Source organism: Sturnus vulgaris, chromosome 28, assembly GCF_052056855.1.
Source record: "Sturnus vulgaris isolate bStuVul1 chromosome 28, bStuVul1.hap1, whole genome shotgun sequence".
Lineage (NCBI taxonomy): Eukaryota > Metazoa > Chordata > Aves > Passeriformes > Sturnidae > Sturnus > Sturnus vulgaris.
In genome coordinates this window covers 6,316,893-6,326,631 of record NC_142270.1, presented here as the reverse complement: position 1 = coordinate 6,326,631, position 9,739 = coordinate 6,316,893, and the positions used below count along the sequence as shown (strand labels likewise).

The 9,739-nt window shown below is 55.5% G+C and overlaps 1 protein-coding gene across 3 annotated transcripts in view; it reads left to right on the top strand.

The window, feature by feature from the left end:
- Positions 1–612: 612 nt before the first annotated feature.
- Positions 613–9,739, top strand: part of ZMAT4 (zinc finger matrin-type 4) — a 45,467-nt gene continuing 36,340 nt past the window's right edge. The window contains exon 1 of one of the 3 annotated variants that reach the window (XM_088180149.1): positions 613–752. The gene's annotated coding sequence lies outside the window, so the exon portion shown is untranslated. The remainder of the gene's footprint in view (positions 753–9,739) is intronic. The other 2 variants (XM_088180147.1, XM_088180151.1) reach the window with 2 other exon arrangements.

Genomic DNA, 9,739 nt, shown 5'->3' with positions numbered 1-9,739 from the left:
TCCAAGTCCCGGCTAACCGGTCCTTGAGCACCTCCAGGGATCCAGGGGTAGCCACAGGTTCTCTGGGCACCCTGCGCCAGGGCTCCGCACCGTCACAGGGAGGAATCTCTTCACACATCTAATTCAAGTCTCCGTTCTTTCCGTCCAAAGACGTTTCCTCTGCCCGTGTCAGACCCATGGGGTCCGACACCCGGGGTGGCGGCCAGACCGGACAGCTCCGCTGCGCCCCGAGCTGCGGGGCCGGGGGTGGCCGGGGGTGGCCGGGGGTGGCCGGGCCGAGGGTGGCCGGGGCTGGCCGTGCCGGGGATGGCCGGGGGTGGCAGGGGGTGGCCGGGGCTGGCCGTGCCGGGGGTGGCCGGGGGTGGCAGGGGATGGCCGGGGGTGGCCGGGGCTGGCCGTGCCGGGGGTGGCAGGGGATGGCAGGGGATGGCCGGGGGTGGCCGTGCCGGGGGTGGCCGGGGACGGCCGGGGATGGCCGGGGCTGGCCGTGCCGGGGGTGGCCGGGGGTGGCCGGGCCGGGGGTGGCCCTGCGGAGCGCGGCGGAGCCAATGGCGCTGCCGGGGAGGAGCCGCGGCCCCGGCCCGGCCCCGCCCGCCGCCCCCCGCCGCACTCGGCCTGGGCCCGCCGGAGCGGCGGCGGAGGAGCTGCGGCTGCGGCGGCCCCGGAGCCCGGCTGGAGCGGGCTCGCCGCGCCCGAGGCACCGGCCCTGGAGGCACTGGCCATCGCCCCCGGGGCACTGGCCGCACCCGAAGGTACCGGCACCGGCCCGCGGCTCGCGCGGGGGTGGTTGCGGGGATCTGTTGATGGGAGTTGCAGCAAAGTTTGCAGAGGAATGGGAGTCTGTCAATCGCGGTGTCGGTGCGGCGGCGGGAGGGAGCCGGTGCCGGCTGGGAGCGGCTGCCGGGGCGGTTCGGGCGGTTGCGGATGGAGCCGGGATGCGGGTTCGCCCCGTCGGGAAGCGGCTGTGCCCCCGTGGCACCCCCGGACCCGCGGCGTTGGTCAGTGCCGACCGGCGCCCGCCCTGCGCCCGCTCCAGACCCGCGCCGAGCCCTGGAGTGTTCTCCCGGCAGAGTTTTTAGGGAATGCTGCATCCACCTGTGAGGCGGCGGCCGGAGCCAGCCAGGCCTGTGGTGCGGGACTCTCGGGAAGCAGCCCCGGTGCTGATGGTGGCGCGGCTCGGTGCCGGTGCCGCTCGGTGCCGGTGCCGCTCGGTGCCGGTGCCGCTCGGTGCCGGCGCGCCTCGGTGCCGGTGCCGCTCGGTGCCGGCGCGGCTCGGTGCCGGCGCGGCTCGGGGTGCTTTGCCGGAACGAGCTCTGCACGGGCATCCCCACGGTCCGGCGTGGGAACGGGAACTCCCGGGGCTGCTGGGATACGAGCGTCGATGTCTGTAGATGCAGGAAAATCAGCCTGTTCTCTGTGTTGTTTGGCAAGTTTGGAGAACTTGCCAAGCCACCAGGGCTTGGAGACCAAAAGCCCGGCGGCGGGGAGGCCGCTGAGCTGCGGGCTGGGCTCGGTCCGTGCCTGGCCCCACAGGTTGCATCGGGGCTGTCCGTGGGTCAGAGCCCGGCCACAGCTGGCCCTGACACAGCGCGAGGAAATTGCCCCGGTCTGGGCTGTGTGAAAGGCCTCCGGAGCTGGCTGGGTTGCTGGCGGTTCGGATGCCTCAGTTAGATACCGGACTTGGGCAGTGCCCCCCAGTTCCTGATGCTAATCGCGCTTGGGTGCCTGCCCTTGGAGCAGTCACACGCTCCTCGTAACCTCCCGTGGTGCTGAAGTGACCCGAGTGTGTGGTATTTAGTGAAGAACGGGATTTGCAGAGCGTTGAGTTAAAAACCATCAGTTTGCGTTTTGTGCGTGAGGTTGTGCTGTTTGCTCCTCCAGGAGCACGTGCAGCCCCTCCGCAAAACCCAGCCAGCGGCCCCGGGGGCTGAGCGCTGAGCAGAGGGATGCTCTGGGGCAGGAGCAGCTCAGGAAGGGAGACGCTGGGCAGAAGAGCTTCAGCTCTGGGGCCGTCATCATTCCACAGGCGGGGATGGTGACCTGGAGCATTGCCTGACACTGCCCTGTGCTGTGGGGCAGGGAGTAGCAAGCACCTGATAAACAATAAGAGGTGTTTTGTTAAAGGTTCTAGACTGACTTGCTGTAGGAAAGGACAGGAAGGAGGGGCAGCACAGGAGCTTTCTAGAGTATAAATGGGTCTTTGCCCCTGATGGGGAAGGTCAGGAATCCTTTATTACTCCCAGAGCAGTGTAGACCTGTAGGTTATAAACCTCCTGATGCAAGTGTCCCTGTACCAGCACCTCCTGCATCCCTGTCCTTGGGGAGGATCCTGCCTTTGGGCCACATCCTGGGGTGGGACAGTTTCAAAATTTGGGGTGATTTCCAATCCTCATAATTGATTTTATCTGACCATTCTTAGTCACTTATGAGTCACTCCAAATAATTGATCCTTGTCCATACGTTGCACCACAGTTCTGCGTGTGCCTGGCTGGCTGGGGTGTTTCAGAAGTCATTTCCGTCTGAGGGCCTCTGAGTTGCTCAGTCCTAACTTTTCTTCTGCATCCAGCCTTCCTCCCTTAGGCTTTTCTGCCTTCTCCTGCTCTGGACAGCACAGAGGAGGTGCAGTGCTGCCTGCCTTTCACTTTTCCAGGTGTGCTGCACCCTGAGAGGCCTCCTCAGCTATTTGCAGCTTTGTTGACTGCCCCCATTTGAGAAGTGTGTGTGTAAGGAGTTGTTTTGCTGATATTTGCCTGGATTTGTTTTATTTGCTGCTTCCAGTTTGCAGAGGAATTGGTGCAGCCCGTTGGTCCTTGCTGACTGAGCACCTTGCTCACAACGAGCAGCTGGCTTCCTCTCTCTGGGGATTTATGGCTCCTGCACCACCTCTCCTCTTTGCTGGGGATTCACCTGGGAATGCTGATGCCTGGTCTGGTGGTGGATTTGTAACCCCTGCCTGTGTGAGGGAGGAAAGATCCCCAAGCCCCCCAACAGACAGCCCTCATGCCAGTGGTTAAGGGCAGACAGCAATAGTGGGGGTCTGCTGAGAATTATTCCTTTGCAAGAAGCAACTTTTGGTCAGAAGCTGGCATCTTTTTGAGACCCATGAGTCTCTAATCATACCCTTCTCCATTGCAAGGTGCTCTTTCATGACTAGGTGGGCTCTTCAGACCCCCTTGGAAATGGCTCTGGGGCCCTGGGGCTGGTCCTTGCACTGGTGCCCTGGGCACTTTTGGATCTGGGGTTCTCACTTTATCTGGGTTAAGCTCCCAAGGAAAGAGGTGTAACTTGAGATCCAGAACTGGTTTGAGAGATCAGAACTGGGCCAATTTCTAGGCCAGAACGGGGCTTTGGGTGTCCCAGGGGCAGATTTGGGTACAGAAACAGTTGAAGGTCAAGGTTCCCACCTCCCTTCTCTGCAGAGATGCTGAACGCACAGGGAGTTATCTACCTGACATCTGCTGGGCAGGTACAGGACATATGGCAGGACACAGCTTTAGTACTCCCTTCAAAGCATGAAAAACACCCCTTGTGAGGAGCACTGGAGCTGTGAAATGCAGACGAGGCTGCCCCCAGGAATAGCAGCAGCCTCGGGGAATGGAGAGAAAGCTTTTCTTCCTGCCCTAGCACCTGACCCTGTGAAGAGAGTGTTCACTGTGCCTGCATCCCCCAGAGGAAGGTTGAGCAGCGCCAGGCTCTGCTGTAACCCTCAGGCACCGTGTGGGTGAGCCTGGATGGAGGAATGGCTGAACGGGAGAGTGCATCTTTGCCTCTTGGTTTCAGTTCTCCTGTGATTTCCTGGATTTTGCTGGTGCCACGCTCCATGTGCCCTGGGCTGTCAGGGAGGCAGTCCAGGCACTGTGCAGGTTGTGGGGGCACCCGTGGGTGCTGAGGGCTCCCCGTGCCCTGCCCAGGGCACTGCAGGGACTGATGCCCAGAGCCTGCCCTGCTCTGTCCTGCAGCGAGCTTGGGAGCTTTAGTTAAGGTACATATAGGAGTAGATTTGTAAGTACATTTGAAAAGTCAGGAGGTATTAAATACGTATTTTTCTGGGCTGTGGCTTGTATCAGACCTGTGTGCAGGAAAGCAAAGGGTTTTCCAGGGGTGGCTTATGCTCTGCTGTCAGCTTGTGCCTGCTCAGCCTGGCTTGTACACAAGAGCATTTGGGTCTTTGTTTCTGGTCACCTTGCAGCAGACACAGGCAGTGGTTTCTGTTCTCCCTTTGCACCCTGTTTTGCTGACACCTGCGTTTTCCTGGGCCTGGAGGTGTGAATGCCTTACCTGCCACCACCTCCTGCTCCTGCAGAGCAGAAGATGGCTTTTTGCAGGGAGCCAGGGGGAGCCGTGCCACTCACTTTTTCCTTATTAATTAGAAAGGAATAAAGTAGCAGAGGGATCAGATTTTGAGAAAGACCCAGAGTTCCAAAATGCTCCCAGAGGATAGATCCCTAATTACTCTCTAATTGCATTAGAGTTTAATTTGTTGTTGTTTTTACTGTAATGTTCCCATTTTCCTCGACAGTTTGCTCTGTTTCATTAACTAGAAATGGCTGGAGATGAATATTTGCAATATGAAAACTTGCCTGTTGTGCAATGCTTGACAGGTTTTAGGCCTTTGTTGTGCTGTCAGGGACCTGGGTGACTTTGCCAGCCCTGGCTGCCTGTGACCCAAGCCTCGGGTGCAGTGCTCACCAAATGGCAGCATTTTGCCTGTACATGCAGGTTTGGTCCTGCGAGTTTTGGTGTCTGTCCTGCTTCCAGGAGACACGGAAAAAGCTGAGCTGAGCTGTCCCCAGAGCAGCTTACGGGCAGCTGCTCTTCAAAAGGCTCGTTTAATCCATTTCTCCTGAGCACAGCAGGCAGCAGGTCTGGAAATGAATTTGGGAAGCTTCAAAAAGGGTTTTCAGGAGCTTCATTTAGAAAGTAATAGGGGAGAAGAATATTGCTGCTCTTAATTCTGAAGCAGAAATATATTTACTTTGCCTTGTTTAAGGGGGAATGGTGTAAAAGGTATAGCTAAGCTTAGACCTGCTTTTTGCCAGTGCATCTTTGTTGGTGAAACAAGTCCTGAAGGTGGAAGAGTATAAATAAACCTTTCCAGTTTATCATCCTCAGCACTCGAGGCCCTTAGAGGCGTCACTTGTCTCCTGCCTTGATCTACTTGTTTATGTATCACACACATGTTACCTGTGTGTGTCACAAAGGGCACCTGAGCAGAGTCCCCACTGCCCCTGTGTTTGTGGTGGAGCTGCACCCACAGCTCCCAGACAGTGACATGAACCACGAGGAGACATGGGGAACTGCACAGTGAACTCAGAACTGCTCCTAAATTTGATCCAGCCACTTAAAAACAGTGGGTGGACCTGGTGGTGAAGTGAGACATTGGTATTTAAAGCTGTCTTGAGGGATGCAGCCAGAGACATGACACCCAGCAGCGAGCTGTGAAGGTGAGACATGCTCTGGTTTCAAAATTCACTGAGAAAATGGGAAAAGCTTGGAGTGCTGGATCTGCAGCACCTAGAGTGGCTTGTCAGAAACCCCCAGGAACGGCATGGAATTGAGCACCCACTGCATTTGAAACCATAAATCATCAGGTTAAACGTGCTGTTGTGCAGAATGCTGTGCAAGCCCCTCTGTTACCTGGTGTATAATAAGCAGGTGTGAGCTGGTTGCTTTAGAGGCAGGAGCTGCTGTGGCCTCGGTGTGAGCAGGTGCTCAGGCTGCCCTGGGTCTCAGGGCACTGGTCCTGTCTGCCACGTCTGTGCTTGCCACCTCCGAGCTTCAGCCCTGGCTTCAGTGGCAGCTCATGGCAGAGGGAAGCCAGAGTTTAGTTTGACTTAAAATGAAAACTAATTAATCAATTCTGTGTTTTCCATCCTACAGTGTCACTGGTGAAAGCATCAAGATGATAACTGCAGATTCAACTGCTCATTTGAAAATACTGAGCAATTAGACAAGTTTATGACAATATTATTTCCTGCCACCAGAGATGATTCACAATACTACTAATTGTAGCAATAATTAATCTGTCTAATTTTCAAGCATGCAGCTGTAGTTCATGGTAGTCTGGCGGGGACAGGAGCCACACAGAGTGTGGGGACCCATTATTTTCTCTCTTTAATTGTCAGAGGCCTTTACTTGCAGCTTGTTGTGCCTTTGTGGGGAGGTGCTGGGCTGCTCCCCTTGGCTGCTCCCAGAGGCTCAGGCTGGGGGTCCCAGCAGGTCCCCACATCTGGGAACAGAAAAGTGAAGACAGAGGGGTGAGAGGAGCCAGTTGAGAGTGCTCTGCTCCCACAGTGGGTTAGACAGGACATTACAAAGCAGCCGGGATGTTTTTGGCTTTGCAGAACATATGAGGAGCATTTTTGAGCCCTTTTTCCTCCTGGCCAGACCGTCAGGCTGACAGCCACGGGTGCAGGATAACCTACAAACCCCGCCTGGAAAACTGATGGTATATGAAACACATTAATTTGTTTTAATGCCTTTCTGTTCTTCCCAGTACCACAGGGGATGCCTAATAAATACTGTAGGAATTGGAGTCCCCAGACTATGCAGGGAAAGGGAGACCTTTCCAAATCTATGAGTCAGAGCTGGTCTCTGAAAGGAGCAGCCAGGGCCCGCCCTAGAGCGTGCCCAGCTCCAGCCCGTCTGCAATGGCAGTTTAATTTCTCACAAAAATGGAACAATGTGCATTTCTGGAGACCCTTTGGCACACGGGGCTGGAGCACTGCAGTGGGCATTGATAAACCATTTCTCATCACCCTACTGTTGGTAAGGGACAGAATGGTGGGGTTTTTTCCGAGAGGAGAAAATGAAACGTGAATTATCCGAGTGGTTTGCTGAGATGCTCCCAAGCACAAGGAAGGCAGGTCCGACATGAAAGTCCAGCATGCTTCTGCTGTGTGTGGCAGAGAGTGGGAGATGCTCCTGCTTCTTAGAAGACAGCAAATGCAAACAAAAGGAGGATTTGTTTTTTCTTTTCTTAAACAAAGATGGACAAAGACACAGAAAGTGCTGTAGGAAGGATGTAAATGTTTTATGCTTTTTTAAGATAAAGCTCCTTGTTTGCTGGTGTTCACAAAGCTGGTTGACAGATTACATGATAATAAGAAGGAGTTTAATGAAATCTGCCGATTCAGAGGATGTGGAATTTGGATGTGCAGTTAAACGAGGCCAGAGGTTTAGCTGCTCTGTGCTAACTGGGGGGCTCTGGAAACATTTGTACTCGTGCTATCTTGTTTGTAAATCATTTCACCGATGACAAGAAGCTGTGCTGTCGCAGGGAGCTGTGGCTGAAGGGAGCAGAGTCCATCAGTCCTCGCAGGCAGGGAGGGTTCCTGGCCAGAGCTGCTCGGCTGCCTTGGTGGCACCTGGGCTCCTGTAAATCCTCAGCGGGTGGCACTCGGTGAGTCACCTCTGGCTGGCAAATACAGGGTGGGACAGGAGCTCAGCCCACCTGCTGCACCTCGGCTGAAAGCTCAGGATAACCAGGAGCATCTCTGCCTCTGCTGAATCTGACTTGGTTAAGGGCTGGGCGGGGAGCATTCGGTGCTGTCAGCAGCGACAATGAACTGATGTGGGGTTAGTGCTGCTGAGGCTGATGATGGTTTTGGGAAGAAGTGCTTTAGCTTAGCCAGCTAGGCAAGCATGCAGGCTTTTATCAAGGATCCAGAATTAAAATAATCCCCCATCAGCGATGGACAGATTTGTTCTCTGGAGGCTTCTTCCAAGTCCGTTGCCACCTTACATGGCTTTTCCTCTTGGGTTTCTGAGCTGAAGCTGATGGGGACTGACAAGCCCTGATTATGCAAAGTACCAGAGGCAACGGGCTGCCGGCATGGGATTCGGCTTGCCTCGCTTCCTGCTGTTTTGTACGTTATTAGGGAGCCCCTGGAAGAAGTAGGTCCTGCTTATCCAGAAATAAACTGTCAGCCTGCCGGTGAGTGCAGGGCAGGGCTGTTCGGGAGCCTGTTGTGGCTGTGTGCTCCCCCTGCACTGGGCAGCACTGACCCCCGGTACCGGGGTGCCCCAGCCCGGCTGTGCCCACACTCCATGAGTGCACAGATATTTCTGTGTGTTTTTGTGAGAATCCACCGTTTCCATGGCGACTGTGGGCATCACATGGTAGCCCTGGCTCTGGCTGCACCCCCTGCTCCGGCCGGGCTGCTGGGGTGGGAGAGCACTGGGCTGTGGAGGCGAGCAGGAGCCAGGATTTCAGAGCAGGCTGTGCTGGACTAGGCATCCTCCCCGGCCTGGGGAGGCCTGGCTTAGTCAGGGGGAATCTGTTCCTGCAGGGAGGTGCCTGCAGTAGCTGAGTCCCGGGTCAAGGTCCCTCTTTTGCTGACCATCCTAAAGCATCTGCATCCTAACCCCCCTCTGCATCTGGCTCCAGCAGCGGCTCTGTCTCCAGTGCAGTCTCTGTGAAGCCTGCACAGCTCTGCTTTAACCCTTATTTTTTTGGGAGGTTTCTGGGCTGTCCCCGCTCTAAGGGCTGAGCTGTGCCACCTGGCCATGCTGCAGTGAGTGACAGAGCCCCGTCCTTGAAGTGTGCAGGACACAGAGTCGACACCCTGAGGCATGAGATGTGATTGCTCTTCCTTGAGTTCTTACAAACTGTATTAAAACAGTCACAATATATCAATCTCTTTTTTTTAAACATATTTTTATTCAAATCAGCGCGTTTGCAATTAAACCCTGCTACATGATGTCATGTGAATAATTAGAAAAATTCATGTGCTTAATGGGATACTTTCATTTGTAGGGAAGGGATGATGCTACTCTCAGAATTGCAATGTGGCTCCCTCTGAACTTGGCAGTGGCCTCCCCTCGTGTCCCCCGAGGCCCTGCAGGGCATGGAGGGCTTGTCTCTGCTGCTCTCCCAGATCTGCCCTTTGCTCTCTGATTCTGTGTGCCTGTAATTTGACTTTTGTTCCCACTTCAGACAGGCACTAGGTCAAAAAGTCGCCGGCTGGATTTTAGTGCCACGCATGAGCTCGAGTCTGTTGCTTTTGCTCCCCCGTTCAGGTGGGCGCTGTGCTGCAGGTAGGGGCTGCAGGGGCTCACCTGGAGACCTGGCCCTGCTGCTGTTCTGCCTGCAGGGTATTGCCTGTCTCTCCTGGCTTCCCTCTGCCACAGAGCACTGCCTTTCCTGATGTGTTCATCAGGCTGTTCTCTTCCTTGGTTCTGTTTATGTAAATGGTACCTTGATGATTAGGTGAGGAGATGGGAGCATCTGGCAGCTTTCCCCCTAGCCCAGAGCTCGTGAGTCGTGGGAATTCGGTGAGACATCCCAGGCCATTTCCTCTCCACAGCAAGGGAAAGCTGAGAGGCTCTTCTCAAAAACACCATCTCCATCCATGGGGAGGGCACTGTTGTTGTGTGACTGTACCTTTCTTAGTCCTGGCAAGCACAGAATCCCAGAATGGTTTGGGTTAGAAAAGACCTTAAGGATCACAGTGTTCCAGTTCCTGGCCGTGGGCAGGGACACCTTCCACTAGCCCAGCTTTCTCCAAGGCCCGTCCAGCCTGGCCCCTTGGGCACTTCTATCAAGAAGTCAACCCCAGGAAATGATCAGCTTGCCTGCTTACACTGGGGAGATGGTGTGAAGTGAGGCATTTGGGGTGCTGAGGCTGAGCCTGGTGTGCACTGAGGCTCTGTGTCCCCCATGCTGTTCTCCACAAGCTCTCCTCTCTGCTGACACATGCAGCAGCCACGTGCAGGATCTCTCCTGCTCCCCAGCTCA